The sequence below is a fragment of the Hyaena hyaena genome, unplaced genomic scaffold, assembly GCF_003009895.1.
Source record: "Hyaena hyaena isolate Hyena2069 unplaced genomic scaffold, ASM300989v1 scaffold_603, whole genome shotgun sequence".
NCBI classification, from domain to species: domain Eukaryota; kingdom Metazoa; phylum Chordata; class Mammalia; order Carnivora; family Hyaenidae; genus Hyaena; species Hyaena hyaena.
Window position 1 is genome coordinate 686,423 of NW_024081235.1, and position 11,938 is coordinate 698,360.

The 11,938-nt window shown below is 52.0% G+C and overlaps 1 pseudogene; it reads right to left on the reverse strand.

Moving 5' to 3' along the window:
* Positions 1-3,873: 3,873 nt before the first annotated feature.
* Positions 3,874-4,247, reverse strand: LOC120248713 (annotated as a pseudogene).
* Positions 4,248-11,938: the final 7,691 nt, after the last annotated feature.

Consider the following 11,938-nt stretch of genomic DNA (forward strand, 5'->3'; position numbering starts at 1 on the left):
AGAGTTTATGGTAAAAGGGTGTCTCAGCCTTTCTCACACACTTAGATGTGAGTAATTGTTCATCTGTCTCATGTGTAGAAATCACTTAGCCAGTTTCTGGATCTCTTTCAGAGGGAATTGCTCCATGTGTAGCTGTAGATTTGGAGTGGCCATGGGGGGAGGGGAGCCTAGGAGCCTCCTGTGTCATCATCTGGGTTGACTCATGCCTGGTTTCTCTTCCTGATAGGTCGGCTCACTGGTGCACTGGGGAACACCTCTCATTCTGTGCATCTCAACTTTACCTCCCGTTCTGCAGATCTGGATTTCCACAAGTGTATTTTGATTTTAGCAAAACACTTTACAAAAAGCTTTCTTAGATCTTCTGGATAAACTGGTAAACTGTAGGCTGCGTGGCTCTACTCTTAGAATCTTCTTAGCCGGTTGAATCACTGTGTACAAACAGGCATGGCAAATCATCTCTCAGTGTGAAATAAACTGCTTGATGAAATGCTATGGGGCTGTGATACAGATCGTGTGCTCATCAGAATTATTTTGAATCAATAACTTTGATAAAAGTCGGGAAAAGATCATTTGTTGGAGTACAAAATTTGAGATGGATAACTAACAGTAGGGATAATGCTCAAGCTTCCATGTTATTTGATATGATCAGAATTGAAAGCAATAAGATACAGAAATAAGAATATTATAGGGGCGTCTGGGTGGCTCAGCCAGTTGAGCATCTGACTCTTGCTTTCACCTCAGGTCATGATCCCCGGGTTGTGGGATGGAGCACTGCGTTGAGCTCTGCGCTGAGCATGGAACCTGCTTAAGATTCTCTCTCTCAGGCCCCCGTGGTCCCATTTCTGCTCCAACAAGATGAAAGAAACTATCATGAACCAGGAGAAACTCAGCAAACTGCAAACACATGTGTGCACTGGTGGGGAAGGAACTGCTCGCCGAAAGAAGGCGGCGGCTCATAGAACAGCTACAGCAGATGATAAAAAAAACTCCAGTTCTATAGAAGTTAGGGGTAAACAACATCTCTGGTTCTGAAGAAGTGAATATGCTCACAAACCCAGGAGCAATGACCCACTCTAACAACCGTAAAGTCTGGGCATCCTGGCAGCGACCACGTTCACCGTCACAGGCCACGCTGAGACCAAGCAGCTGACAGAAATGCTGCCCAGCATCTTAAACCCACTTGGTGCAGATGGTCTGACTAGTTTAAGAAGACCAGCCTGAGCCCTGGCCACACAACATTGTGGACGGAAAGGCACCACAGGCTACCAGAGAGGACGATGATGACGAAGTTCCAGATCGTGCAAAGAATTTTGATGAAGCTTCCAAAAATGAAGCAAATGGGATCGAGTCAACTTCTGAAGAAGATAAAACTCAAAAAAGTTACAGGGAGCTGCCATTTTATATTACGGCTGCTTTGCCAAAATTGTGTTCGTGGTTCTGGTAAAATCTAGATCTCTAATATTTTTAAGCCTAAGGCCCTCGGACACCACGGCTCTTTTCAGCGTTTGCTTAGACACAATTCATTCTTTGCAGCTAATGAAGCTGAAGAAGCCTGGGAATAAAGTTTGAAACAAGTTTAATAAAGTTCTTTGCCCAGTAAAAAAAAAAGAAAAAAAAAAAAGATTCTCTCTCTCCCTCTGCCTATCTCTTCCACTCACACTCTTTCTCTTTAAAGAGGTAAATAAATAAAATTATAAACACATAGGCTGGAAAGATACTATTTTGAATGGTGTTGTGAGACATAACATGAGTCACATGCATAAATTTTAATTTTCTAGTAGTCACATTTAAAAAGGTGAAAAGAAGGTGAGGAAATTAATCTTCAAAATATCTGTAACTCAATATATCTAAAATGTAATCATTTCAACATGTAATCAATATAAAGTTTATCAGTGGGGACACCTGGGTGGCTCAGTCGATTAAGCATTTGAACTTGGTCCAGGTCATGATCTCGGGGTTTGTGAGTTCCAGCCCCATGTCAGGCTCTGTGCTAACAGCTCGGAGCCTGGAGCAGCTTCAGGTTCTGTGTCTCCTTCAGTGCCCCTCCCCTGCTCACACTCTGTCTCTCTCTGTCTCTCAATAATACATTTAAAAAATGTTAAGATTTATCAGTGAGGTATTTTTCCTTATTTTTGTATGAAGCCTTCAAAATCAGATGTGTGTTTGGTATTTACAGCATATGTCAGGTCAGTGAAGCACATTTCACGTGTGCCCGTGCCGTGTGTGGCTACAGCCACCATGCAAGATGGCACAAGTCACAATATCAGTAGATGTAAAACTTGTGAGATGAAGGTGATTGATCACAAGCTTGACGTGAGTCATCACGAGAGACAATCCCGTCCTGGACAGCATGGGTGGCAAGGTGTACGTACCAGTCATCTATGGCCAAACTGACACTGTGTGAGAAACAGCCCTAAAAACTCAGCAGTGTGCAACACGGACCCTTGTTAGTGCTCACAAGTCTACAGGAAGCTGGGTAGCTCTACTGACTGAGCCAGATGGCCAAAGTGACTGGACCGACTGACACACCTACGTTCAATGGACGGTCAGCCACAGGTCTAGCATGGCCTCTGTGAGACACCCCACCTCTTCCCTGCTGGTCTTCTCTCATCCTGGCCAAGCAGCCCCAGCCTGCTCTCCCAATAGGGGAAATTTCTGGCAGAGAACAGGCACATTGTCTCTCTGCCAAATCTGCTGACCAGATCAGCCTCGAGCCCAGGCAGATCCGTGAGCTGGGAAGGCGCGTCTGCCTCCTGATGGGAGGCCTGTGAAACCACATTGCAAAGGACAGGAGTTGTGGGCCACCATGCGGGGCCACCAGGGCCACTGGGCCACCTCGGGTGGGGTCTGCGCTGACCACACAAGCAGGCCGTCTCTTCCAGGCCCAGGCACCAGGTCCTCGGTGCGATGTGGCCTGACACTTGAGCTCCTGGGACCCTGACCTTTGTCAGGAGCCACAGGAACGGCACCTGTGTGGGCCCCGGACGAGAGCACGGGGGGCGGGGACAGCCTGGCAGCGGTCGTCAGGCTGGGGTGAGCCGTCCTGGGCAAGAAGCAGCCATTCTTAGTTCCCCTGCTATTTTCTGAGGGTTCGTGTCACACCAGGAAGTGTGCTCAATGGGGAGACCGGCCAAATAAGGGAAGTTCCAGCAGATACTGGTGCATTCAAAGGAGAACTTTCTAACAAATAAGAGGACTCATTCCTATCAAATAATGCACCTGCCACAGTGAGTCTGAGACTAGAAGTACTCAGGCAGAGGCAGGACTATGGGAACTCCTTCCTCGGGGTGGGTCACGCAGCTGCTGCCCAGGGGCCTTCCAGCGCTTTCCTGTCCACACTGTGACCTCACAGCTGTGGCTGTTCCATGCACAGAGACATGTCACAGCACCCTTCTGTCTACAGACACAGCCAGACTTACAAAGTGCTCCCATCAGAGACATGATAGCCCATCTTCAAACCAGCCCCAAGTTGTAAGGTGTCCCGGACACTGTTTTGTTTCACCAAGAGGTGAGAAAGCACGGAATGGCCTGTAACTGAGGCTCACATGGGACAACCGGTGGAGCTGGAAGTGAGAAACAGAGGCTGTGGGTGCTCATCCGCACAGTGCTCACGGTTCCCGACACTGTCAAACTGCAAATCCAGATGCAGTACCCATAAGCCTGAATCCGTGGAGGAACCATCCTTCCCGTGGGGCTGATCCAGTGCATTCCTTTACACAGCAAAATAATTTAACTTCCTCTCAGCAAAGATAAAGCAAATCGTTAGCAGAACCAGAGTTAGAATTCAGGACTACAAAAACTGGGGTTTTTTGTTTTGTTTTGGTTTGGTTTTAGCCTTTGATTTTTTTATGACTCAAAAAAAGGTTCATTTCTTTATTTAGCTATCTGACTCTGTGCTTGTGCCTTCACTTTCACAACAATTTTGTGCTCTCAATAAGGAAAGCACTCTTGATTCTGTCACGAACACACTTAGCACACACGGAACCACCATAGGCCCTGCTGACGTGTTTTTTGGTCTTAGACAACCTCAGAACTTTAGGTCTCACAGCACGAACTCCTCAAAGTTGGCCTGGGCACACAGCACATGCAGATTCTGGTGCTTTCCCAACCTTCTTGGTATAAAGGTAAACAATTCTATTACCTGAGGTTTGGGACAGCCCAGTTTTGTTAGAGGCTGTATTGTAGAACAGCCTACGACAGTATGTCAAACGCTGGACCATTCTGAAGTCCCACAGATGCCATTTCCGGAAGAGGAAAAAGCAAGAGCTGGGGTTTTTGTGTGACTTCGTCACACTGAGTTGTCTGTTTCCTTACCAATACAAGGAAATTCCTAAACCTTGCAGGAATTCTTGGTGGGGATTGCTGTGGGACATCGCACAGCCGGAGAAGCTGCTGGCTCAAAGCAGACAGCCTCCTGCCAGCCTCAGGAGAAATACTAAGAGGTTCCAGAAACGGGTCTTCCTGGTTCTCAGAAGTCATGTAAGCATAGGACAAGGAGGCCACGGTGGCAGGTGGTAACGAGAGCTTCTGTCGCTGTCTCGATGAGAGCTGTTTTTGACTCAGTTTACAAAACCATAAGGCTCTGGGGAAAAGGTACATGAATCTGCATCAGGGACAGAGGCACCCCAATGAGAAAAGGGATATGTGTCTTTCTGGGGTTCAGCATTACCAAAACTGCTCTGACGATTAAGGTGGTCTCAGCTGACGTCCACTGGCCAAAAGAACATCAAGAGCCCCGGGCGGAAACGCACCGCGAAGCAAGAGGGACCTACAGTGGCCAGGACGCAAAGCTCTGGCTCTCCCGCCACGTGAGCTGAGCACGCCCGGAATTAACACCGAGTTTGTGCAAGCACAGAGTGCATCCTTGACTCAGCGGTGGCGTCAGCTTCCTTGAGGAGACCCCTCTGGCCTGCACAATGTTCTAGACGAACCACAGCCAGGGACCACTCACCTTCCTGCCACCACAGGACAGAAGCAGTGACAACAGAAGGCGTGTCCCCTGCATTCAGGCTGGGGGATGGGTCAGGGTCTTTATTTCTCTCTCTGTAGTGCCTTCGAAGCAGGACAAGCCCCTGAAGGACCTCCTCCCAGGATTCCTGGGAAACGGGGTCGGGGGGGCAGTCAGGTGTGGGCGGGGCTGCAAAGGCACAGACGGGAGCAGCAACAGGTGCTGGGTCTTCTGCTCATGTGGCCGGAAGAGCACTCAGGAAATTACTCTGAGTGTTCAGAGCCGTGACCAGTGGTGGGCTGCTAAGCGTTTATCAGCTGGCTTTTTGGGAGATAAAAAGGCCCAACTGATAGACTTTGCAGACTCTTATGGTGTGAATCTCTGGCGTCGGCCGACGTCAGGCAGCCTCCATGATGCCACAGAACCAGGACTGGGGACAGCTGTGCAGCCGGGGTCGGGGGCTCCTGCGAGCTTATGCACGGAGGCTCTGAACAGCACGCCCAGGAGTACGTTCCGTGTGATTCCGCAAACAGGAGGTACATAGTGACCTCACGCAGGTTGGGATGGCTACAGCAGAGGGAGGCGTGGGGACTGATGGGAGAGGAGGGCAGGGAACCTCCGTGGAGGGGAGACAGATCTTCTGTTTTGACTGTGGTTGCAGGTACATTGGTATGGGTTTGTCAAAACTCACCAAACGAGCCTTGAAAACAAACGCATTTTGTTGTACATAAGTTATATCTCCATAGAGTGGACTTTTAAAACACGTGCCACCCCTCCCAAGCCAGACATCACCAGGTTGACTTCTAGAACTGGGCACAGGGCTGCGGCGACGCTGAACGGCTGCCAACCTGGCGCACAGCTTCGTTCCCACAGCCGGCAGGCCTCCACCTGCCGTTTCCCACCAGTGGCTCTTTCTAGATTCCACCGGACTGAGGAAGAAGAGCACGTGCCCAGCCCTGCTCTGGTCCCGCGCCTTCTCTGCCCCAGACGTCGGGGTACCCTGGGCTCGGGGCCCGTATGGCTCCGTCCAGACCAACGTGCTAAACGCTGTCTGTACCCTGAGACCCTACATCCGTTTCCCACGGAGGTCTTCACAAAGCACCACACCCTCGGTGGCTTAAAAAGAAATTTATTCTCTCACAGGTTGGGAGGCCAGAAGCCCCAGATCGGGGCTGGCTCCTTCCAAGGCTCCAGCAGACCCCACCACGCCTCCCTCCCAGGGGCCGCCTGCAGTGGGCGGTGTCGTGGCTTGCAGACACACCCCTCAGTCTCTGCCTCCCTCTCCCCACCTCCGCCGTGTCTCTGTGCCCTCCCCTCTGACGAGGACACGGCCTGAGGTCTGAGGCTGGGCTGGGCACCTTGCCCTCAAGCCAAGATGGCTCTGTCTTGAGACCCATAACTCATCCTGTCTGCAAAGACTCTCTTCCCAAATAAGGTCAGTCTGAGGCTCCAGGTGGCCGTGAACTTGGGGGAGACACTATTCCACCAGCCACACACCCCAGATTGTACCCCCAGTACAGTCCTCTCTGGAGCCTCAGATGTCAGGGCTGCCCGCTCAGAAGCATCTCACACCTGGCCTGCCCCTCAACTCCCCCTCCCCGAAGTCCCCAAACTCCGACCACACAGCCCTGCTGGTCTGGGCATAGACCTCTCCCACCGCTCAGGCCACCCCCAGCAGACGCTTGAGCCGATCTGCCTAGCTCCCCCTTCCGGATCAATGCTTGTTCTACATCCCGAATCCAGCGGGACCCCTGCTTTTCTCTCTCTCGGATGGCCTCCCACCCACCCCACCCCTGCCCTTTGAGTTCCTTTCTCCACCCAGCAGACAAAGTAGGACTTTTAAATGAACTGGAGTCATGTCTGTATTCTGTTCAAAATCCTCCAGGGGCAGCCCAAATACATGAGAGTAAAACCCTGTATCCTGACCATGACCCACAGGGCCCACCCAGGAGGGGATCCCCCCTGCATGCCCCGGCCACCTCCCTGCTTTATCGCCCACACGCCTCTGTTGTGGACATTGGTCACCTTGACCCTCACCACCAGGCCTTTCCTGGAGCTGGCTGTGATTCAGGACCTTTGTCCTGTGTCTATGTCTAGGTCCTATGTCACCACCAAGAATGCCTCCCCCAGACAACCCCCCACTGCCTCTGGAGACCACACAAATGCCCGAGCCTCCCTGACCACTGATTTACAGGAGCTTCCCGGCTCCAACTGCTTTCCTGGCTCCGACCCGGCTCTACTCTCCTCTGCCGGGCACGTGCGCCTGGCTGTGCTCACCAGTGTGCAAGCCCCAGCAGAGACGGACCCTGCCCGTGCTGCTCACTGCTCACTCCCACCCAGCGGGAACGGGCCAGGCGCTCCAGAAACACTTGCCGAGCAAACAAGGGGACCAGGCCGTGGTGGGCACGGAAAATTCATTAGAGTGTGGATCTTGTAAGAGCTTATCTCATTTTATCTCATTTCTCTAACCATCTTCAGAGCTGATCTCTTTTATCGGCCTCTGGCTGATGCACAGATAAGGGGGGAGTCACCACAATCTGGGGCACACCGATTTTGTGATTTGTCATCTCAAAAGGGGAAGAGGTTTTGAGTCGAAAGAAAAAAAGGTAGGCAGCCCTTCTATGGGACATTTCCGCGAACCCCAGCAGGGCCAGGCAACTTCCTCCCCACTTCTCCTTGCTCGGGACCACTCTGCGTGTTCACCACCCGGCCAGACCACAGAGATGCTATAAACATCTGTTAAATAGATGGCCGCAGTTCGCCAGGACCCACAAAGACGCTCCTGGCCGTCGGAAAAACACATTTCAGGGAAATGAAAGGACTCTCACACTTTGGATTTCCTTTTAAAGTCGAAATTCCCTCTCAGTTAAAATATGAAAGGGTACAGGCCTAGGACACGGAAGTCAATAACACATGGGGCCCTGGGGATGTGACTGCCGTGGACGGGCCACGGGAGACAGACACCAGGTCCCAAGTGGAACAGGGCGCCGTAGGAAGTAACAGGCCTTGGGGGCACGTCGCTGTCTGAATCTTGACCACTGGGTGACGGCGGCGGGGGGGGGGGGGCGGTGATTGTGTGAGTCGCTTCATCTCTGGGCCGCCATTTCCCCAGTGTGAGGTAGGGGTGGAGGCCTCACAGGGAGGCGTCCAGCGGCCGTGGAGGTTCCACGCTGAAGAGCTCCGAGGAGCAGGAGCAGCTGGGTTATGCGCGTGTCACCCGAGGGGATCCACGGCAGGGACCTCCTTTAATGTGGACCCCACTTGTCAGTGTCGCCAAAGGCTCCCGCCTACAACCCACCCACAGCTCCAGGCCACCTCCCGGGCTTTTGGGAACCAAGTCTTCAGAAAGTTGGTAGGAAAATTACTCATCTTGGTATAACATTGGCAGAAAGACTGTGTCAGTCGGCGCTTTACATACGGGAACCCTGCATGGAGGAAGTGGGTACAGAGGAGCCAGACACGGAGGGAGCAAACCAGCCACAGGAGGGGGCGGCTGCGCATCTTCCGGCCACCTGGGGGAGGTGCACACCTAGCGGGGTCACCAGCGTCTCCAGATGGGGGGTATGTGGCCAAGCCTAAAACGTCCCCCCACCCTGAGTGGGAGAGAGAAATCCTCTCTCTGCTGTCGAGGGAAGGACACAGGTCCGGGAAGGAGCCGCCCATTGTGGTTTCAGGGTGGCATCATGCCGCCCACACGCCCCCCCAGGCAGCCCAGCCCCCACCCACGGCTTCGTGTTCGAATTCCCCTCCCCCACTTCCCCGTCCTTCTTCTGACCCCTGTCATGGGCGATGCGGCCCCGCCAAGGAGGGCTCCCTCGCCTCCTGTCTTCACCTCCAGACCACAGCCACGGTCAAACCGGGAGCGCCTGGCGACGGCGTCCACCCGGCCCGCCCCGCCCCACAGAATACATGGCACACGCGGCCCCAAGCCAGCACGGGTCCCCAGGAGATGCTGCTCATCTGTGGCCTCTGCCTGGACGAAAGGGGGCTGTGGGATCTCGCCGTGGTCCAGCGGCTCCTGTTGTAAACCACACGAGGCCCGCACGGAGGCTGGTGTGGTTGGCTGCCTGTGGCCCAGTTTCTGTGGCCCCCTGGTCCCCGGAGTGCGAGGCCCCGAGATTTGTCAGGAACGGTCACCCCCATAGGAATACAGCTTCTTCTTTAATATTTGAGAGAGAGAGAGAGAGAGGGTGAGCTGGAGGAGGGGCACAGAGAGGGGGGGAGAGAATCCCAAGCAGGCTCCATGAGGTCAGTGCAGAGCCCGATGCGGGGCTTGGACTCATGAACCGTTAGAGCTTACCTGAGCCGAAATCAAGAGTCAACCTCTCCGCTGGCTGGGCCACCAGGCACCCCAGGAACACAGCTTCTTGTTAAAGGGAGGGGCTCCCTGGTGTTCATCCCGGCTCCGGGCTCCGGGCAGCGGGAGGGGTGGCCCACGGGATTGCTGCCGGCCGGCCCTGGGCCAGCCCCGGGGGTCTGCCTGGAAGAAGGCCACATGCAGCGCTGGAGGCCAGGCGTCCGCAGGGGGCACATGGAGCAGGGGCGCCGCCCGAGACAGGCTCCGGCATCACACATCTCGGGCGCCGCGCCCAGGAAGCTCAGCTGTTTCACGGACCCTCAAGAGGTTCTGACATCAGCTGGATTTGAGAACGACGAAGTTAAATGATGAGGCCTTTTTCTCTCCAATCCGAGTCTTACATGGATTCCATTCTGCTCACACGTCTTCACATGTAACAGTGTTCATTGAAACTAACAACCAATCTGAAACTACTTCACGCCTAAAACAATCTGAAAATCTCAAGGTGGTATCAGGCGCAGCGGTTCACACTTAGCCCGCGGCCCTTCCAGCGTCTGCCACAAGGCAACTGCCCCAGGCGTCGTGCTTCCCCAGCTCTTAGAAACCCTGTGGAATTTTTGCGTTAGTCAACCATCTCTTTAAAATGGTTGTAAGAGGGGCGCCCGGGGGCTCAGTCAGTTAAGCGTCTGACTTGGGCTCAGGTCGTGATCTCGCGGGTCGTGGGTTCGAGCCCCGCGTCGGGCTCTGTGCTGACTGCCAGCTCAGAGCCTGGAGCCTGTTTCAGTCTGTGACTCCCTCTCTCTCTGACCCTCCCCTGCTCACGCTGTCTCTCTCTCTCTCTCAGAAATAAATAAAACATTAAAAAGAAAAAAAAATGGTTATAAGAGGGGCACCCGGGTGGCTCAGTAGGTTAAGCCTCTGACTCTTGGTTTCCGCTCAGGTCATGATCTCACAGTTAGTGAGTTCAGGCCCCACATCGGGCTCTGCACTAGCAGTGTGGAGCCTGCTTGGGATTCTCTCTCTCTCTCCCTCTGCCCCTCCTATAAGCTCCCTCTCAAAATAAACTTTAAAAAATTATAAGAGGGGCACATGGATGGTGCAGTCAGTTAAGCACCCAATTCTTCTTGATTTCAGCTCATAGTTCATGGGATGGAGCCCATTGTTGGGCTCTGGGCTGACATCACAAGCCTGCTTGGGATTCTCTCTGCCCCTCCCCGCATCTTTCTCTCTCTCTTTCTCGAAATAAACATTTTAAAAAGTTTTAATGGTTCTAGGGCTCCTGGGTGGCTCAGCCGACTGAGTGTCTGACTTCAGCTAGGGTCATGGTCTCACGGTCATGGGTTCAGGCCCCACATCGGGCCCTGTGCTGACAGCTCGGAGTTTAGAGCCTGCTTTCGATTCTGTGTCTCCATCTCTCTCTGCCCCTCCCCTGCTCAACTCTCTCTCTCAAAAATAAATAAACATGAAAAGAAATCTTTTTTAAATTTAATGGTTCAAACTGTAAAATTCATTCTTTTAAAAAAGAAAAAATATAATTATAAGAAAAATATTTTTATCTACTTAACTTTTACCATTTCTAGTGCTTTCCAATTCTTTGCATAGATCCAAATTTTCCTCTGTTACAATTTTCCTATAGCTCAGAGAACGTTCTTCATTTCTTGTAACACAGGCCTGTTTGGCAATCAGTTATCTCAGGTTTTGTCTGAAAAAGTTTTTATTTTTTGCGTTCAATTTGAAAAATGTTTTTACTGGATATAGAATTCAGGGTTCATGGACCTTGTTTTCCTTTCAGTACTTTAAAGGTATCACCCTATCCTCCAACTTGCATAATATCTGATGAGAAATCCATTGTAACTGACTTTTTTCTTCCGATCCAATTGTTTTCCCCTCCCAGGTGCCTTACTTTTTTTTTTAGCTTGTTTTAAAGTTTTATTAAATCCACTTGATTTTTTTTTAATGTTTTATTTATTTCTAGGAGAGAGAGAGAGAGAGAGAGAGAGAGACAGCGTGAGCAGGGGAGGATCAGAGAGAGAGAGGGAGTCACAGACTGAAACAGGCTCCAGGCTCTGAGCTGGCAGTCAGCACAGAGCCCAACGCGGGGCCCGAACCCACGAACCGCGAGATCATGACCTAAGCGAAAGTCGGACGCCCAACTGACTAAGCCACCCAGGCGCCCCAAATCCACTTGATTTTTTAAATCTTTATTTTCTGAGAGAGAGAGAGAGAGCAGAAGCAGGGTTGGGTGGTGTACAGAGAGAAAGAATTTCAAGCAGGCTCCATGCTGAGGCCCACAACCCTGGGAAAATGACCCGAGCTGAAATCAGGACTTGGATGCTCTGGGTAGCTGGGTGGCTCAGTTGGTTGAGCATCCAAGTCTTGATTTCAGCTCAGGTCACAATCTCACACTTTGTGAGGTTGAGCCCCACATCAGTCAGTGCAGAACCTGCTTGGGATTCTCTCTCCCTCTCTCTCTGCCCCTCCTCCACTGGCACACACTCTGTCTCTCTCTCAAAATAAACAAACATAAAAAAAAAAAAAGAGTCTTATGCTCAATTGACTAAGCCACCAGGCACTCCAAATCCAGATGATTTTTTTAAGTGAACTCCACACCAAATGTGGGGCTCGAACTTACCATCCTGAGATCAAGAGTTGTACAATCTACTGACTGAGCCAGCCAGGTGCCCCTCCCCTCT